This window comes from Mustela nivalis (assembly GCF_964662115.1).
Source record: "Mustela nivalis genome assembly, chromosome: 2".
In the NCBI taxonomy this organism is placed as follows: domain Eukaryota; kingdom Metazoa; phylum Chordata; class Mammalia; order Carnivora; family Mustelidae; genus Mustela; species Mustela nivalis.
In genome coordinates this window covers 113,480,479-113,501,010 of record NC_139021.1, presented here as the reverse complement: position 1 = coordinate 113,501,010, position 20,532 = coordinate 113,480,479, and the positions used below count along the sequence as shown (strand labels likewise).

At 47.5% G+C, this 20,532-nt stretch overlaps 2 long non-coding RNA genes across 3 annotated transcripts; both read left to right on the top strand.

Moving 5' to 3' along the window:
• Positions 1-754: 754 nt before the first annotated feature.
• Positions 755-13,555, top strand: LOC309859887. Its single transcript, XR_014309022.1, has 3 exons — positions 755-851; positions 12,270-12,388; positions 13,249-13,555. It is a non-coding gene; the product is annotated as an uncharacterized lncRNA (long non-coding RNA).
• Positions 13,556-13,646: 91 nt separating this feature from the next.
• On the top strand, positions 13,647-16,419 carry LOC309858679. 2 transcript variants are annotated; one of them, XR_014308301.1, is made up of 3 exons: positions 13,647-14,761; positions 15,142-15,361; positions 16,061-16,419. It is a non-coding gene; the product is annotated as an uncharacterized lncRNA (long non-coding RNA). The 2 variants fall into 2 exon arrangements; XR_014308302.1 differs by lacking the exon at positions 13,647-14,761 and having other exon boundaries at positions 14,882-15,361.
• Positions 16,420-20,532: the final 4,113 nt, after the last annotated feature.

Below are 20,532 nucleotides of genomic sequence, written 5' to 3'. Positions count from 1 at the left end.
AGGGGCTGAGGCCATTCTCTTGGTGGTTTGTTTTTTCTTTAATTTCATTTTTAGAATAGAGGAGGCCTGAGCTCTTTTTCCAGGCCACGGAAGAAATAGTTTGATTGAAGACATAAGACAGAGTGGGACATGGGACATGGTCAGGCATCCCCACAGAGAAGGAGCCAGGTGCAGGAAATGGGAGAGGTTCTCCAAGGCCAGCATGGGGAGCAGCCTGGGAGGAGGTGGCCTGGGGTGGGGGGTTGGATGTAGGGCAGACATTCAGGAGAAAATTCGAGTCAGTGAAGGGTAACCCCTGGATTCTCTCTCTCTCTCTCTCTCTCTTTTTTTTTAAGATTTTCTAAATATATTTATTTGACAGAGAGAAAGAGAGACATCAGGAGAGGGAACACAAGTAGGGGGAATGGAAGAGGGAGCCCGATGTGGGGCTCGATCCCAGGACCCCGGGATCCTGACCTGAGCCAAAGGCAGAGGCTGAACCGACTGAGCCACCCAGGCTCCCCTCCCCCTGGATTCGTCAATGGATTCGAAATGCAGCTTGGCAGATTTTTGAAAAACAGAGTCAGTGCCCCTAAGCCAGCCTCTTGTTGACTCCTCAGGAGTGTTGAGCAAGTTGTATGTCACTTTCGTCACGCCAGCTACACCCGGGAAACACAGGTTATGAAAGTGTAGAATTATGAAACGACACCCGTAGTGTGGTTACACAGGAGCTTTATCTTTCGAAAGTTTCTAATTCGCAGCTTCCGAGGGGATGTGCTCTGCCTGACAGTTGATACCCGGGTTGTGGGAAGACCGGGGCTAAGAGCAGAAATGCCCCCAAGATCCTGTTTTGGACCCGGGCAGCATCACCTGTGAGTCCTGATGTCAGGGCGGAAGGGGACCCCTTGGGCGCTGTGCCCGCGGGCTGTGCTGAAAGTGGGTTCTCAGCTTTGTGGCAGGAAGTATTGGGTCACGGATCACATCTCACACCCTTTTCTCACTGGCGGGCCTGGCTCCGTGTGACATTGGGTCTGTCGTCTTTTCCTTCTACCTCTCCTCCCTTCTACCCAGCGTCTGCCTCGTCCAGCGTCACCGGTGGATTGTCTTTGCTTCCAGAGAAGCATGTCTACTGTGTTCTTACGATAGTCATGAACTTAGTGGTCCAGGGAGTAAAACCACTATGATGCTTTGAGCTCTTCCTGTGTGCGCTTTACCTAGCATGTCCCTTTGAAATGTGCACTGGCCGCATTTCTGCTTTACTATCCTATGACCATTAAGCAATCTTTTCTTCCTGCAAAAGACAATACACATATTATTACTAATAATACTGCTCACCGTATGCTGGGAGCTGTTCTAAGTATTTTAGTGTCTTGATGCACTTGAAACTCACAAGAACCCTATGAGGTAGTCACTTTTTAACATTTATTTTATTATTTCTGAGATTTTTATTTATTTATTTGACCAGAAAGAGAAAAATTGGGCAGCAGGGAGAGGGAGAGGGAGAAACAGGCTCTCCACTGAGCAGGTATCCCCACGTGGGACTCCATCCCGGAACCCTGGAAACATGACCTGAGCCAAAGGCAGCCGCTTCACCAACTGAACTACCCAGGCACCCCTGATGTAGTTATTTTGATCCCCATTTTATAGAGGGGGGCTCGAGGCTTAGAGCAATGAGATGTGTGGCTCTAAAGTCACACCATTACTGTGAGCCAGAGCTCTGTAGCTGTAAATGACACCATTCATGGAAATGTAGTTTCCCAGAAGGGGAAGCCATGCTTGGGGGTTCCAGCTGTTTGTCCTTTTGCTGTCTGATGTCTCAGCACCGTCTCGGATAGGCGTTCTCTGGATAATCTCAGCCGAGACCTCGGCTGGAGGGGTCAGGCTGCCCATCTTCATCACGTGCTGCTGGAATTTGGAAAAACCAGTTGCATTCACCCCCTCAAAGTTTGCAGTTCCTTCCCTGAGGTTGTGTAACAGAAGAGTGAGGCTGAGGCCAGCCCTGATGCATAAATCTCAGAGAGTCGATGGACAGGGAGGCCACTCATTCATTCATTCATTCATTCAAGAAACAGTCCACGCCACCCCGGCGTGCCGTGTTTGCGTTGTGGAGACAGAAGTGTGGGAATATGTAGTCCCTGGAGAAGACATTCACAGGCCACTGCGGTGATCTGCCTGTGGTGGGTGGAGGTTCAGAGGAGGGCCCTAACCCAGACAGCAAGGTGAGTGGGAGGTGTTACTTCCTGTGAACCCAACGTTACCCCATGCATGGTGCAGGGTGAAACCCACAGATGGCGGGCTTTCAGGATTTAGGGTAGGAGGCAGTACATTCCCATGGTGCAAGGCCCATACTTAGGGGATTATCTCTCTCACCCAGAGAGCAAAGTACGACAAAGGCAGTCTTCCCAACAGCCGCCTCTCGAGGTAGTGGCCACTGGGCAGCGTGCCAACACCAAAAAGCTTCAGACTGAGGGTCCAACTGGGGGTCCTTTCTGTAATCAGCCAGCCGAGTGACTTTAAACAAGGTATCTAGTCCTCTGAACTTCACCTTCTTGAGGTAGAAAGCTGGAGATAAGACCAATCTCTTTGGGTTGTTGGGAGCTTAAGGATCCAATGAATGTCATGTTCAGACTTACTTCTGGCACATTCGCAAGAGCTAGCACTGTTTTGCATAGGTGGTTCTCAGCCAGGGGTAATTTCTCCTTCAGGGGACATCTGGCATGCTCTGGAGACATTCTGACTGTCACTCTGGGGAGGAAGTAGTCTCAGCAATTCGGGGGTAGAGGCCAGGGATGCCGCTAAGTGTCCGAGGACAAGGCACAGGACAACCCTACAGCAGACAGTGACCTAGGCTAAGTGTCCATAGTGACAGAGTCCAGAACGTTTATTCCGTGGATATGTTAATGCACATAATCCCCAAAGGCGCCCCCTGCAGTCGTGCTGTTCCCATTCCCCTGTTTTAGATCAGAACATGCTGGAGGGACTTAAACACTCTGGAATTTAAGTGTCTTCCTCAAGTATCACTAGCTGGGGAGAGCTGGGATTTGCACCCTGGGCTCCCGGGTCGAGAGTGCTCAGTGGAAGGGCTTATCCTAGGACACTTTCCATGGGGCGAGGTGGAAGGGCAGGGCAGGTGGGCTAGCCAGACGCTTCCTTTCCCCCGTGCCGGTGACTCCTGAGCTCCAGTGAGGGTCAGAATGACACGAAGAACAAAGCAACCTTGCAGATCGCAGGGCCCCACATCCAGGCCATGGTGCTGTGGCTGCGTTTGGGGCACGAGGCTCTCCCCCAGTCCTCGGGGAAGCTTTCATGGAGAGCAGCGGTGTGAAACCAGACCTACAGTTGTTTGGTTGTTTTCTGAATCTCAGCTTTTCAGGAGCTACTATGTGAAGAGCTTACCATAATTTCACGACGTTGTCTCAAGGAAAAAAAATAAGTGCAAGAGCTTTGGGGCCTGAGGATGACTAGTATCTTCTAAAGGACATCCCATCCGTATGAATCCGTTCCTAGCCTATCTCCAGGTGAGGGCGGGACCCTGGCACTCGGCTGTCTCCCGTCGCCTCGAATGCTGGACACGGAACTCGTGCCTTCCCGTTCCCACCCTCAGCCGTTGCTTCTTAGGACACTGCCCTCCCTGCTGTCTCGGCATCACCCGGGCCCCAGACATCAAGCACCTGGAGTTCGCCTTCCTTCCACGAATGCGGCCAAAATTCTTCTTTTGTTACGTTTCTCCTTTTGTTCTCCTCCTCTTCCCGGCCATCTCCGCTCTCCTACAGGTCAAACCTTTACCCCCACCCTGGGGAGAGGGGGTAGCAGACTCTGCAGAAACCTTCTATGTGTTCTACCAGCCTCAAATCCTTGCCCTCTGGTGCGCCCAGCCAGAGAAATCTCTGCAAATGCCGCTTTGGGTCCTTTGTGGATCTAGGGATTCATTCACTGGTACTTACTGGGCGCTCCACTGTGCCACGACGTGCAGGGCTGGAGAGACAAAAATGAGCATGACCCCAGGAGGTCCCGTTCTTCCTCCGTGGTGCCCAGCTCAAGCTCCACCCCCGAACTCGTCCCATACTGTATTGCTCTACATAGCCTCTCCGCTCTGTCCCCACTCGCTCATTTCCCACTCTGTGGCTTTGTCACGTTCCTCAAGACCTGAGGCATCTCCTCTCTCATTCACTTACCTAACTCCTATTCATCCCTCAGAACCCTGGTCACATCTTCTTTCCACAGTGAATGCCTCCTTAACCTTGCACTCCAGGACCATCTCTCTCTTTCCATCGTCTTTACCATATCCAAAGTCACCGTTATTTTTGGAACTGCTACTTAACATACACATATGGATTCATTTTTATGCATGTCTGGTAGGGGATAAAAGGTTGCAATCTGGAACAGTTTATTGTAAAGGATTTAGTCACTCTGGGCGGCATGGTGGGTACAGACACAAAATAGGCATCAGTCTGCCAATTGTAGTTTTAAATTCCTGTGGATGGACCTTTTCAAGCCCAGATCTGCAGGCTGCGTGCCTGGCTTCCCCACTTGGACTGAGCGTGGCTGCTCAGAATGGCCCAAACCCAAGAGGCCCCGGTTAGTATCTGCGTCTGGCAATAATTCCAAGAATTTCTGGATTTGTCCTCCCGTGATTCTTCCCAGAGTTCTCTGACGGCTCAAGGGAATGAGGAATACTTCAGCGACGGCTCATGTTTATTGACTGCCTTACTATGGGCCGAGCATTGCATGACGTGCTTTACAGGCACTGCCTTGTCTGACGCTCGGAGTCCCCGCAGAAGTCTGGGATCATCACCATCACCTCCATCTTCCACGTGAACAAATCCATGCTAAGCGAGCTTCAGGGGTTTGGACAGCCTGATCGGAGCTGCCATCAGGGAAATCCAGGCCTGTTTGTATTCTTAACTGGTGACACTTCTAGGCAATCTGGGGTTGGGTCTAAAAACTATGAAGACCCCCAAGTCTTTCCAATTTCTACACGGATCCTGGAACTTAAAGCCTTTGTGATCTGCGGTACTCTGTATCAAAATGAGGATTACTTTAGCAATGACACGGTTCCAGGTGAAAAGACATTGTGTCCTATTCAGTCAGAGAAGATTTTAAAATAATTGCTGCTTGGTCGTAAGCCCGGCTATGGATGACCGAGAGGGTAGCAGGTAAAAGGGCACGTGCACGAGTTACCATGTTTTCTAGGAAAACCAAGAGATGAAAAGCCTCCCTGGGACATTTCACTCTGGAAATGAATACGCCTGTTGGTTCTGTTTCAAGGCCGCTAATGAAATCTTTTCTTCTGGGCACGGGCTCCTTGTCCCGGGTAGTTTTCTCTTCTGCAGGTGGTCTGGAATGCTTGATGCTGCTGCTCGGGGTTCCCCACTGGCAATGAAGGAAGGGAACATCTCCTAGCCTGATGGAGAACAGAGCTGTGGAGCTTAGAAATGTGGAATTCATACCCATGACCACACGTGCCAATTTTCATGGTTCTTAAGCGTCTATTTGAAGAGGCAAACTTGATGGGGGAGTGGTTGCATCCCTTGAAAAATTCACTTTTGTTGTGTTTTATAAAAATCCCAATTCGGAGAGGAGTGTAGTGGAGATGAAGCGAGCTAACATTTGGGTCCAGAAGGAATGGCAGGCAAGAAAGATGCTCTCAGTAATTCTGAATATTACGGAGACTTCTCTTTGGAGTCAGTTGTACTTTTTGTGTCAGTTCTTATTAAAGTAATAGCAGACACCTTGATAATAAAACTTCATTAAAGACGGACAGGTTCCTGAGCGAATCTTGAGCACTAAGAATAATAATAAAAAAGGTTTCATTGAACCTGCTTTTAAGGTCTCCGATGTTTTAATTCCCCCAGTCTCTCAGAATGCAGCTGCTCGAAGAATGCCTCACATTTACAGTTTTTCTTAATCCTGTGAAATACCAAATCACTTTTACCCTTTTTACCTTTTAGCATTGAATAAGCCTTATCACTCTTGTGTTTCCCCAGTTGAGATACTTAGAATTATGTTGGGAAAATGTAACTTAGGTTCTGTTTCTTTCAGAATTTGCTCATGTGAGAAAAGCATTTTTTAGAAAAGATTTCACCAGAGGTCACATGTGTTTCTTCAGTTTCTCAGAAGATCAAAGCAGAATGGAATGGAACACTATTCCTCTCCTGGCCCCTTGTTTCTTTTTTGTTTACTGTCCAGTATGGGGATACTATTTTGGAATCTCCAGCGTGAGGTCTGTGCCAATCGAGAATTATATCTGTTTGCTAGTAGAGATCTAGCTACCCTGCTTAAGCAAGTAAGTGTTTAATTCTCTTAACTAAAACCACAAAGATAGGGCAGTCTTTGCTTAGTAAGAAACTCCACGGTGTCATCAGGAAACCAGGTTCATTCTATCTTTCTGCTCCGTTAGTTGGAGACGTCTATGGTTAAGGACGCCTCATCAACGAAGGTGGCTGCTGGAGCGCCAGTCATTAAATATGAGTTATTATCAGGAAAGAGAAGGGAGGACTTCTTGAAATATTCATATATTAAGTTCTACTTTATCTTGTTGGTCACTTGTGGGTGATATGTCATGTCATTTTTTCACCTAGGCACATGTCCAAGATTTTAGTAGTAAGAAAGAAAGGAAGAATGGATTACCACCAGAAATACCTAGCACAAAGTTTGTGTTTTAGTCTGGTGATTCTCTAGTTGGGCTAGATGATGTTGCAGCAACAAATTAACCCCCAAATTTTGGTGACTTGATGTAGCAAAGATATTTCCCTTGCTCGCACAAAGCCCGATGTAAGTCCCGTGGCTCTGAGGTGTTCCTCCTGTCTGTGTGATGACGGCTTCCTTTTACGGCCCCCCTACACTCAGCATGTGGCGTCTGGGACGCTGAGGCAAGGAGAGATAAAATGGGGGTTCTCAGGAGGGCTTTTCACGGTCCCCTCATGAAAGTGACCCACGTCACTTCTGCTACAGTCCTTGGGCCACAACTAGTCGTACAGACCCTTCCTAGCCCGTCTTCCTTACGGCAATGAATTTGGCTATGCAATTCAGTTTTATTTCCAAATGAAGCCAATTGGATTCAACAGGTCCCAAAACAGAGTAAAAGCCTGGTTTTCAGCAACCCTATGTCAAGTGTTTACTATGTTCCAAAGCATGGTGTCCAGTGTTCTGGGTACAGATATGAAAAAGACCGGAATTTCCTTTCAATGAACTTACTGTCTAATAAAGAAGACATTAGCACACCTGGAGAGTAATAATGGCAAAAATAAAAGTAAACGTTGGGGGCTCTGGAAATTGAAAGTTGGGAGGATTTCTAGCTGTTGTCCAGGGAAAGTTTTTTGGAGGAGGTGATAGGCAAATGGGTTCTTGAAAGATTAGTGGAATCAAGCTGGGGGAGGTGGTCCAGTCACTAGTGTCTCCCTCCAGAAATTTTCTGAATCAGTAGGAAGGCCAGGTTATAATTTCAAGGCTACCAGCTAGGTGGTCTTAGGAAAGTTTTTTCTTCTGTAAGATGAAAGAGTTGGATAAAGTGATCTCTTTTGGCTCTCCTACTTCGAATAACTCTAATGTGATTCTCCATTTAGTAAAAAAAAAGTCTTTTATTTATTTATTTTTACATAATCTCTACACCCAACCTGGGGCTCACACTCATGACCCTGAGATCAAGGGTTGTATACTCCACGGACTGAGACACCCAGGCATCCCCCCATCATCTGCAGTTCTTAAACCAACATCTCAAAAGCCTAATGATGTGGCCTGAGCACCTACAGACAATAAAGCCTTCCAAACAGCATCGTCAATGCTCATGGAAACATACCTTCAAAAGAAAGAAAAAAAACAGAAGAAAAATCTGTCAGGCAATATTCACTATTTGTTCTCTCATTTTATTGCCATTTCTTCTGGGAGTTTTCATGCCTACGTTTAAAGATTTGGTTTTGCTTCTTTTTCTTTTGAACATAGTCGCCAAGTAGAGCATGGGTTCTATTAGAGATATCTTTATCTCTTAGTAGACTACCTTGAGAGTTTTCTTCTATGTTATTTCAAAGTCTTCGGGCACATGAGCAAGTACGATAACTGTGACATTCAGATCCATTCCTGTGCCTCCTTCTGACGAGCTATTTAAAGACCAAGTTTCCGTCACATACCAGTGAGGCTTAGTAGAAATGAAATAATACCGTAGGAACTTTAATCTTGCAAGAGTGGGCATCAGGTTGCTTTTATTATAGTTTGGTCGTTAAAAAATTAGAGCTCCAGTCTGCTGGACCCCAACCACACATCAGCAACTTTCACACACGCTTCAGGTGGATTATTGACTCATTGCTCCCAGCAACTGATACTTATTTTGCAGATGATCAAACTGAGACTGAGCTGACATACCTTGGTTAATGTCTCGTATCTAGAGAGTGGCTGAACCAGGAGTCACATTTAGTTTCTGTGAGTTGTGAGTCTTTGTTAACTACCAGGTAGTATGGTCTGTCTGCACGGCCAATAACAGAAAATGAACTGAAGTTCACGTAGGCTTAAAGGTCGGATATAACTAAAGCCCACACAGATCTTGCAAGCTTCAGGTAGGGCAGGATTTAGGTGTCCACCAAGGTTCCCTCTTGCCTCCCTTGCCATCACCTGCAGTTAGGTTCTCCAGATGGCAACTTCCAGTGGCTATCACAGGGGGTGACTTCCGTGCCCATAGAACTTTCTATTCCAGAATGGCCAGTGGAAATTCAGTGGTACGATCTCACTGGCTTATTTTTCTTATGTGGCCATCCCGGCCCCAATTACAGTTGTGGGGGTGGACATTTCCGGTTGCTCAAGTCTCAGTCACAGTTGGTGGGGGAGGGGGTGGTAGATTTCAGTCCTGTCCGAATTTCATGGACTGAGAGGGGCTGGTGTTCTCCGAAGGAAAGGTAGCAAAGAAAGGTATCAAAAGAAGGCAAAATGGGTACTGGAAAGGCAAAACCAAGCGCTGTCCTCCACACTGAGTTTCTCTTTAAGGCGTTATTTTTTTCCCCCATCTGCCTCCAGTAGAGCGAACACTTTGCCATGTGGTGTTACCTCCCAAGAACACTTCACTTATGTCTTAGAAAAATAAATACACAGCCAATTTGCAGATTATACCTTCCTTAGTTCTGCTATAAATTATATGACTTGTTCTTGGCAAAGCTGGAAGTCAAAGCCGGTTTTTTCTCCTCGCCCTCACCAACTCGAAGAATGAGTGGCATTCACTAGAGTGTGTGTCCAGGGATGAATTTTCCCATTGGAAGGGGAGAGCTAAATTTATGGGAAGACTCACACCTTTGTAGACGGTTCCAAGCATTAGCAAAAGGGTGAGGAGCCTATAGGCAAGCAGGAGATATTTTTCCTGCTGACACTGGGCCAAACCTTAATTTACAGTATTGAAAAAATTCGTGAATCTGGAGGAAACCCATTATGGTCACCTTAGTCACATTAGAATTCCCCAATTTTTTCAGCCCGTCCCAGGTGGTTTGAGAAGACCATAATGTGTAGAATCTGGAAAAGACAAAACCAGAAATCCAAAAACCTGGGTTCTCGGCTTGACTTGGACCCTCATCAGCAGGGTGGTCTTGGACTGGTCCCTTTATGTCTCTCAGTCTTGATTTCCTCCTCTATAAATGTAGGATTTGGTTTATATGCGTTATTCAATGCTGGGGGACCTGGGAAGTCCCAGTCAGATATCCATCAGAAACACAATGCATGGGCCATTGGAACTGTTCCCGAGGCTCAGTCCTTTCAATATCGTTATTCCAGATCTTTTAGGAGTTTCTATTCCTGGCTATATAGTTTGCCTGCTTGGCACTGAGCCCTTCTCTACCTAAGTGTGCTGCAGGGACAGATTGGCTTTACCAGCAAGGAAATCTGGTTGATTTTATTTTGAGAACTTTTAGGTTTTAAGACATCCCTTGGTAGAACTGTAGGCATCTCCACGTTTAGAAATTACGGATTCAAGCAGTTCATTAAGACCCTGTGATATTAGGACTGTAGAAGGTCCTGTCAAGGATGCTGGTGTTTATTTAGTTTTTAGCTGGGCCACTATCCTGATACTTTATGGTTTGGGGAGCAATGTGCACTAGGCTTTTCTGTTATGTCCTAAAATCAAGTATTTTTAAAAACCTCATCTATTGGGAATTTGATTGTGAGGTTCTCATATATACTCATTCATTCTCCGTTTGTTAAGTGCGTATTATCCACCAGGTGCTGTGGAAGAAATGTACTGACACACATTTACGTAAGTGGCTCTGGCAGGCAAAAGCTCTTTTTGAAGATGAGGAGGCAAACTGGGAATTCATTTTTTTAAAGGTTGATTCAATAAAATGCAATGCCACTTATCAGTCCTAACTTTCCTGTTTCTTACAGCCTTTTATACTTAAGTTATTTTTTTACATTGATATATAATTCACGTAAAATAAAATTCATGATTTTTAATGTAGGCACATTAGCAGTTTTTCATATATTCAGTGGGCTATGCAATCGTCACTGCTGTCTTATTCCAGAACATTCCGCCACCCTAAAAAAAAAACAAAAACAAAAACAAAACCCAAAAAACCCCATATCCATTAACAGTCAGTTCTGATTCCTGTTCTCTTACCCCCCCCCCCCCAACCACTAGTCTACTTATTTTCTTTATAGGTTTGCTTAGTCTGGACATTTCATGTAACAAAATCAGACTGTATGTGACCTGTTGTGTCTGGCTGCTTTCGCATGGTCCATCCATCCACGTCGTGGTGTGAATCAGGCTTCATCTCCTTACACTGCTGAGTGACGTTCTGGTGCATGGACTGACCACGTCTTCCTCATCCACTCACCATCTGATGGGCATTTGGGTTATTTACACTTTTTGTTACAATTTTAAAAGATTTTATTTATTTATTTGAGAGAGAGAGCGTGAGTGATCACAAGCAGGGGGAGCAGCAGAGGGAGAGGGAGAAGCAGGCTCCCCACTGAGCAGGGAGCCCAATGTGGGGCTCGATTCCAGGACCCTGGGATCCAAGCCAAAGGCAGACGCTTAACCGAATGAGCCCCCGGTGCCCCTACCTACACCTTCTGGTTATTATCTACAATGGCTGCTATGAACATTTGTGCACAGCTTTTTGCGTGAATGGACGTTTCAACTCTTTTGGGTCTATATCTAGGAGGGCACTGTTGGGTTCTGTGGGGATCCTGTTTCCCTTTTAAAGGAACTGCCAGACCATTTTCCCGAAGTGGATTCACTTGGATGTTCCCTAACCATCCCAGGAATTAGTTTTCCTCCCAGTTTCCCGGTGAGGGCGCTAAGGCTGTGAGCTGACAGATGCTTCCCCAGGGCCCCCAGTGTGGGGTTTATGTATGTAGTTGGCTTTCCCCGAGCCCCCGTTCCATCCCCGGCGTGGTTCCCAATGAGGGTCCACAGAGGAGTCAAATACGGGGTCCCTGCGGTGTTGGCCCTCGAGTCTGCGGGACTTCTGCGGGAATCCTTACCCGTGGTCGTGAAGGCACGTCCAGCCATGTGCACTGGTTCAGATGCAACCAGCCCAGAATCAAAGGACAGACGGAAACAGACATGCCTCCGTTCCTGAGGAATTTCGGGGGATGTGCCTCCACTGGGGATGCAGCTTCCTAGTCTCCACGCTGCCCCATCAGTTCGGGTTTGATTTTCTTAAAGGAGAGAATGTGTGAGCAGCTGGCATTGGCCGTGTCTCTGAAATGAATGATTTTATAGTGAAATCATGTCATCGTGGGAGTTTGGGACTATGTTGAGAAAGAATAACAATCCTGAACATATCTATTATTCTTCCCCTTTTCCTGCACTGGAGTGTGTGTGTGTGTGTGTGTTACCGCGTCTCCGACCACGGTCCCGTGGGCTGGGCCCAGAGAGTGCACGCTCTTCCCCTTCCAGGGACAGTAACTGCACCTCGAGGAGGTGGAGTGATCGGCTCTGGGTCACATGGGAAAGCCAGAAGAAGCCTTTCCCAAATCCTGTCCCTTGGACTGGTGCCTGGACAGGACCGTGTTTCCACAGAGGCAGGAGGAAATGAGACCAGGAAGGGCAAGGTAGTGAGGTTTTCACATCACTAAACTTATTCCATTTGAAGAACTGTCTTTCATTCTAAAATCAAGTACCTCTTATTGTGATGTTGGTAAACTCTCTCTCTCTCTTTCTTTTTGTTTTTGCTATTCCCTGAAATCTGCCTGAGCGGGGTCAGGCTGGCTTCCAGCCTTTCTGATTAATCACGTTGCTGTTTTCCCCTGAGCACCTCATCCTGGGTAAAGCAAGATACCTTCTTACAGATCTGGCCATTTTTTCCCACCTGCAGGTGTCCCGTGCAATTTTGGTAGCTGGCCTCCCGGTTTTCTGCTGCATTTCGGGGATTCACAGACTGGCGGGCTCACCACGCAGGCAGAAATGACTTGTTCGATCCTCTGGTTTCTAATGGTGAGTAAATACGTCTAACTGTTGGATTTGCTAATTATTGTGATTTTTCGGGGTGGGGGGTGGGGGGAGGAGGTTGGAACTGATGTTTCTAGCAAACTGTTATGGGCTATATTTGAAGGGCTGTAACAAGTACTCATTTTCTGCCTGATTCTCCATCTGGTGAAAAGCAAGGCTCAACCCAGACAGGTTAATTAACTTGCCCACATCCCATTCCAGTGAGAGGAACTGGAAGTGGAGAGCCTTCTACTTCTAAATATTACTCATCAACTTTAAGCTGTAATCGTGGGAACAATGTGCAAGTTACCAGTGGAAAAATCCACTCGACTTTCTGGAAACCCTGAGCAAAAAGACACGGCAGGATCAGAGCAATGTCAAGTCGCTGAGTGCCAGCTGCCCCTCCCCTAAAGCAGCCTTCCCCCAACTTTTCCAACCAGAATCCACCCTGCTCCCCTTGCCGCTTTTTCCTGCTGCCTTCGGGATCTCCTGAGAAGAATTAGTCTTCTCTAGAAGGTGGTGTTTCATGGGTCTTCTCATTCCCTTCTCCTCTATAGGTAACCATGTTCTCATCCCCACTTTACAGATGGAAAGCCCAAGGCACAGAGACGTTAAGACACTCACTCAAGGTCACACAGGGCTGGGGTCTGTACGTCAATCTGGCTCCGAGTCCTCTGTGCTGTGCTGCCCCCTCTGATTCTGTAGCTTTCCTTCTTTTACCTACATACAGTGTATTTCTTTACCTAAGTGAAGTCAGTCACCTAAGCTATATAAGACACTGGAATTTCGCTGGGGAGACCATTGCAAATGTCCAGGAAAGACCACGGGCTCTGGAGTCAAACAGCTGTACTCCCTTGTTTCTGCAGACATTTCCTAGCGGTGTGACCTTGACTGGTCGGTGAGCGGAGACAGCCTCGACCAACTCATCTGTGTGATTGAGAGAATGCTGGGATGTCCTACCAAGGAGTCTGGCTGAGAGTGTGAGCTCTGGCTCAGGACGGCCTAGGGCCCCCTCTCTGGGGTCAACAGATGCATGCCCGTTTGCCTCCCTTCGTCCCCTCTTCCACCCTTCTCCTTTCTTCTACTGAAACACTCACGTAGGCTTGGTGTTTTCTCCTGACTCCAACCACCTGCTCCTTTGCTGGAAGAGGGCAAGGGCGCATCCCCCGAGAGGTCCATGGCATGGAGTGATACATTCAGAAAGGGTGTGAGTGTCAAATGTGTCAAATGGCGTGCTTTCTCGTGGGAAATTAGAAACGCCATCTGAGAGAGAGAGAGAGAGTGAGAGAGAGAGAGAGAGTGTGTGTGTGTGTGTCAGTCTTCGGAACCCTGAATTGTCCCCCATGAGCATTTGCACCACGGGGAAGTGAGAAATGGAGTTGATGGGATGGGCATGGAACACCAGCCCCATTTCTCACATGTTGATTGATTGGGAGGAGGCCTGCGGGCTGGGGAGGCCGCCCCTGTGGTGTGGGCTCACCGCCCAGGGAGTCCAGGCCTGCCCACTGCCCGTCTACCCAGAGACCTCCCCAGAAAACCTGAGGAATTTACCAAACTCAACCAGATGTTCTCGCTTCTCCGCTTTTGTTTTGAGAAATGACTCTAGGTCATAATTCTTCCTGTTACTAAAACTACATCATAGGCGGAGATGGCCTGGTATGCTCTATGCATAGATCGTTCTGTCCCCTGGGCCAACATGAGTATGTTTAACGGAAAAACAAAGGTGCTGCTGTGGAATGCCCAGCATTGAAAACATGCTTTTTCATCCTTTCATCTAAAGGACAAAGCTACAGTATTAAAGACAATTTTGAGAATAAGCTTAAAAAATCAGCCACGATTCGGCCAGCTTCAATTTCTACGATTATTTGCGTGCATTAGATTTTAACCTTCTCCCCCAACTGCAGACATTCTGCACGAGCAGAAGCATAGTGTGGGGGAAACCAGGTGTGTCTGGGGCCTAGATTTTGCAGCCGTGTTCTTTGTAATTGTCACTTTAATGGCTTTCGTGGGAGAGGGGAGCATAGGCTCCTCTTGGGAATGAAGAGAGTGACTCCTGGGCACAATGACAGTGACGTGACATCATGTGCTAACCCATGTCCCTGTTGGTGAGTATTGCCAGTTTTGTGCAATTCTAGGTGGTGCTGGCAAGCAGCTAAGAACAGCTTACCAGACACAGAGACCTAAGTCTAGTATCTTCAGCACATGAAAAGAACAAAACGAAGCCAAAGGTGGGCTGCTCAGAGCTGGTCTGTTGTCGCATGAAGACATCAGTGGCCTGGGCTGTTCTTGTTTTTCTGCTTTGCCATCCTTCCCGCCTTGCTTCCAAGTTCAAGGTTACAAGATGCCTGGTACACTGAGGCCCCAGGGTCTGCATTCCAGGTGAGAAGTGGGAAGAAGAGAGCAAGGCACTTCCCCACTTCTGCTGTCTGTTCTGTTTTGTTTCTTTTCTTTCTTTTTTTTTTTTTTTTAAAGATTTTATTTATTGGAGAGAGAGAGCGAGCCCACACAAGCAGGGGAGGGGCAGACAGGCAGAAAGTGAAGCAGACTCCCCAGTGAGTAGGGAGGCTGACATGGGACTCCATCCCAGGACCCCAAGATCATGCTCTGAGCGGAAAGCAGGTGGGCTGAGCCACCCAGGCAGGGGCTCCTGTCTATTCCCTTTTAAAGAGCCTCCCCAGAAGTTCAGTGTCAGAGCTCCTCGGCTGTGTGACCTTGGGCAAATTAGACAGACTCTCTGAGGCTCATTTCCTCATCTGTAGGCTGACAGTAGCAGCTCCCGCCTCCCCGCGTGTGTGGGAAAGAACGCGCAGATCCAGCCCCGGCTGGGTTGTGTGAAAATCGCGCTTGCAGTCGGGTGCGGGCCGCACGAGCTCAGTGCTCCTGCTGCAGAAGATCGTGGCCCGAGAATGCAGAACCACCCCCTTTCCTCGTCCTGAAGTGCTGCTGGGAGGCACGGAAAGCGGAACTGGACCCTGTAAGGTTCGTGTCAAAGGGAAGTTCGGGAATGGCGAGATTCTGGCCGGCGCTGGGAGCCATCCAGGCTGTCACCCTCCAGGCCTTCGCTGTCTGGGAGGGAGACCTCGTGTTGCGAAAACGGGCCACCGCTAAACTCAGGCTGGAAAATCCTAATGCAGGCAGTTCCTCAAAAACTCACGGGCCTCCAGGCCAGTGGACAACCCCCTGCCCGTGGATGGAATGGTCCAGAACTCAGTAATCAAAATAGTAAATCACATGAACACTGAGGCCAGGATCCGTATCTGTTTACCTCTGCATTCCAGGGCCTCACACCTGGAGGCGCCTGAGCAAAGATCTATTTATTAATTCTAGCCCCTAAGACCTAGGGCCAGTCTCCCGTGTGTCCTCCTGTATGTCTATGTCCCAGATGTGCTGCTCAGCCCCCACGGGTGCCTGGAGCAAAGAAGGACTGCCCTTGTTTGAGGCACATATTTGAACAAAGGTAGTTACCGTGGTATTACAGGTAACCTGAGCACGCACTCTGTGCAGGCCCTTTGTTTTCTCCACGACTTTGTTCTTTTAATCTCCCTGCAGTAGCGGGTATTGTAGAAGAAACAGAAGCTCAGAGAGGGTGAGTGATTTTCCCAAGGTCACAAAGCTAGGGAAAAGCAGAAACTGGCCCAGAGTTACTAAATCAGAACATAGATTTTTTTTTTTTTCCAGGAAAATCACTGTGAAGTCCCACAAACGGATTGTTAAGTGTCCTTTAGGGAACTTTATTTCAGCTGATTCACTGATTCTTAAATGGCCCACTGTAGGCAAATGATTTAGCATCTTCAATTCTTGGTTTCCCCATCTGAAGAAAGGGAAAATAACGGCGTCTACCTCCTAGGGTTTCTGGGAGGATGCAATGAGGTGAGTGCGTACGCCATGCCTGGTGCACAGTGAATGTTCGGTGCATCTCAACCGTCATTAGTACTGCCAGTTTTGTTAATTGGATGAGTAGTTCTTCATTTGTGATGTATATCACAATCATCAGTGGATGGTTCCTTTTCACAACGTAGAAGTCTAGGTCTCGAGCGGGGTATTTTGAAAAAGTTCCCCAAGTGATTCTGATTCATGTTCCCGCACGACAATCACTGTTGAGTGTGGTCCCAATATCATTAAATTTCGTTCATGATGCCAGGCTATGTGCTAACATGCCTCCTGAAAGCAAAGGTCATGTGAAATGAGCACATTCCTATAGGAGCTGAGAGGCAGGGGCAGTCAGGAAGGCTTCGTGGAGATGGCCATGACAGGTCTGGGCTCAAGGCTTTGCAGGGTTAGCTCTAAGATTGGTATCAGGGTGGTGATAGAGACAAGGGACAGAGGGTGTCGGTGGTGACACTTGTGACCTTACACTTAGGTAAGGTCTGTTCTGGGGGTACTTGGGAGGTGAGTCCAGTTGGTTGGTTGGAGTCAGAGGGCAGATGGGCTTGAATTCCTGACCAAGAGGGTCTGTCCTCTGATTGGAGAAGCAGGACCAACCACTGAGTGTTTCCAAGCCAGAGAGCCAAATGCTCAGAATCTTCCCTCGGCAGACAGATCTGGTGCACTAACAAATCAGAACGTGCAGGCAAGAAGCACACAAGACCAGAGCCGACTCCTGCCCTGCACCTGCTAGGTCTGGAAGGATACCCACGGCCTGTCAGGGTGAAGGGACAATTACACAACCCGGAGACTCATGGTTTGGTGGGGGAGGGGTGGTGAGGGGAAGAAGAAGTGAAGATGATTTTGAGATTTGAGCCTGGGTGATGGGAAGAGCCGTGCAGTGACCAGAGAAAGGGAAGTTGGGGTATGAGCTGGGTTGGGGGTGGTAATATGACGAGTTGATGTGCTGAGTTTGAATGTCCAGGAAGTACGTACACATATTTGGGAGTTTGGTGGAAACATGCAAGTCAAAGGAGAGACTGGAGCTACACAAAAGCAAATAAACAAAACAACACTGTGGGGTGTTGCCTGGAGTCTCCTCAGTAGGAGAACTCCGAGGGAGGGAGAGTAGAGCAAGGACTCTTAGCCTAGGGTCCATGGACGGGCTTCTTGCATGGAGAGATGCCTGTAAACCCCTCAGCATTTTGAGCAGAACATTATGCCTAGGAAAGAGTCCACAATTTCATTGGCTTATTTACGCTAAACAAGATTAAGAACCACTGCTAACAAACAAACAAACAAATAAATAAAATCTTTTAAAAAATTGGTTAAAGATATAAATATAACATTAAAATGATTACACTCTCAAACACTTTTAGCATGTAGATCTTTGTGACTTTGGATTAGGCAATGATTTCCTAGATGTGGCCCATTAAAGCACAAGAACCAAAGAGTGAATTGGATTTCATCAAACTTTAAGTTTCATGCTTTAAGGACACTATCAAGCAAGCAAAAAGAGGGGCGCCTGGGCGGCTCAGTTGGTTAAGCGTCTGCCCTCGGCTCAGGTCACGAACCCAAGGTCCTGGGATTGAGCCCGCATCAGGTTCCAGGCTCAGAGGGGAGCCTGCTCCTCCTTTTGCCTCCCTCCCCTCCCCACTTGTGCTCTCTTTCTCTTTTTACTCACTGTCTCTCAAATAAATAGGTAAATGAAAATCTTTAAGAAAGCAAAAAGACAACCCATGGGATGGTAGAAGATATTTGCAAACCATATATCTAAAAAGGACCTACTGTCTAGAATATATGTAAAGAATTCTTACAACTCAACAAGAGAAAGACAACCCAAATAAAAATGGCAGAAGACTTGAATAAACATATCTCCAAACGAAATACAAAAGTAGCCAAGAAGCACATGAAAAAAACTGCTCAGTATGATTAGTCATCAGGAGATTGCAAATAAAAGCACCATGAGATACACTTTATATTCACTAGGATGGCAATAACAACAATAATAATAACGACAGACAATAGCATGCATGCGTTGGCAAGGACGTAACGAAATTGGAATCCTCATACGTGGCAGGCGGGCACCTTGAATGGTACGGCCATTTTGGAAAACCAATTTGGCAGTTACTGAGAAGGTGAAATATGGAGTTAGCACATGACCCAACCTTTCTACTTCTATGTATATACACAGGAGAATTGAAAACAGACGATCACCCCAAAGCTTGAACACAAACATTCGTAGCAGCATTATTCATAACAGCCAAAAAGTAGGAACAAGCCAAATGGCCATCAACTGATGAATGAAGAAATGAAAAGTGCGATATCCATACCGTGAAGTATTTATTCCGCCGTCAAGAGGAATGGAGTATTGATACCTGCTCCCATGTCAATGACCCTTGACAACATTGTTAAGTAAAAGATGCCAGACACTAGAGGCCACATGTATGAGTCCATTTAAATAAAATATAGCGGGGTGTCTGGTGGTGCCGTCAGTTAAGCGTCTGACTCTTGATTTTGACTTAGGTCATGATCCTGGGGTTGTGAGATCAAGCCCTGCACCCAGGCTCTGCTCCCAGTAGCAGGGAGGTCTGCTTGGGATTCTCTCTCTCTCTCCTTCTCCCTCTCCCCCTCCCCCCACACTCATGTGTACACACTTTCTATCTCTCTAAATAAATAAATAAATGAAATATCTGGAATAGGCAAATTCATGGAAACAAACAAGTGGACCAGTGATTGCCAGGGGTTGGAGGAGGAGAGGAATGGGGAATGACGGCTAATGGGTAGGGGGTTTACTCGGGGGTGATGGAAATGTTCTGAAATTCGATAGTGGAGACAGTTGCATAGCCTTGTGAATATACCAAATATTACTGATGAGTTTTACAATATGTAAAATTGTATGTCAAAGAGATATTCTTCTGCCTTCTCTAGTTCTGATTGTCCTTCAACGGGGTGGAAACACTATACATATTCCAAGAAGAAGGAATCACATGAACAAAGTCACAGAGATGGGACAGACAGGTGTCAGGGAGGGCTAGATGTGGATGGCACACAGGTGTGTGTACAGAGCAATCAGGGGATGAGGCTGAAAAGATCAGTTGGGATCAGAATGTCAAGCCAGTCAGTCATTGAGTAAGTCGTGTGTGTGTGTGTGTGTGTGTGTGTGTGTATTTAAAAACACTACTTTGAGCATTTGAACAAAAAGATCTGCCTCTCCCCATGCACTGCCCAGCAGTCTAGCTCTGGTGGCATTAAACAAATACTTAATTCAAACTCAGTTAACCAGTTATCGAGTGAAGGACCGCAATCTCGGGAGCTTGGGAAACAGGGGATGGGGGGATCCCTGCTGTGAAGGGGTCCAGGGAAGCATTCTGGGGAAAGAGGCGGTCCAAGGCCAGTGGCTTGGGGCTGACTGTGAGGGCAGCTGGGAGCCATTTAAAGGGTTGGCCTGGAGGGTGAAGGGCCGTAGGAAGACTTAGCCAGTGGTCTCCTCAACACCCAAGGCTCTTGGCAGTGCGGATCTTGCCAGACACCTGAGTTGTATCCTTCAGACACTTCGGGGGACAGGTTACCCTGGAGCTCCACACCAGCCTCAATCAGAGCTACACACTTGGGGTGGAGACGCCCACTTCAGGAAACCCTGCCCCGGTTCCCCACCACTGGGTGAGCCTGACCTTGGGGTTGGGTCTGGACTCAGATCCTGGGTTAGCAACTTACAAACTGTGGGACACAAGGCGAGGGTTACTCAGCCTCTCGGAGCCATTGAGGAAAGGCTTTTAAATGGCGTATGACACTGTTTACCTGAACATTGAATATAGGCCTTTCACTGCCTTATCTCACTCATGTGACTTAGAGATTAGAGACAACGAAGGGGGAGGGATTTGAGGGCAAAGGAGACTTTAAAATTTTGTTTCTGAGCATCTTCACTCCTACCCCGTAGGAAGAAATGAAGGAAGAACACCATGACTGCTTGGGGCCGTGGCTGGGCCTCCATGTCCATGTGAATTTGAAGCCTAACTCACTTCACAGACGCCCTTGGTTTCTGTGGCTTTGCCTCCTGCTTCTGGACCAAAATTTAGTTTGGCAAGCATTGGCCAAGGGCCGGCCAGGGGCCAGGCTCTGGGAAGTTCTGAGGGACACAGATGCAGCTCACAGGTGGGCCTGGGCTCGGTACGTGCCCCCTCTACTGAGGGACACGTTTGGATGCTGTTATGACATGACGTGAGGGCTATGGCGACTCAAGGGAGGGAAAGGCTAGTTCCAACTGATGGAAAGGAGAAGAACAG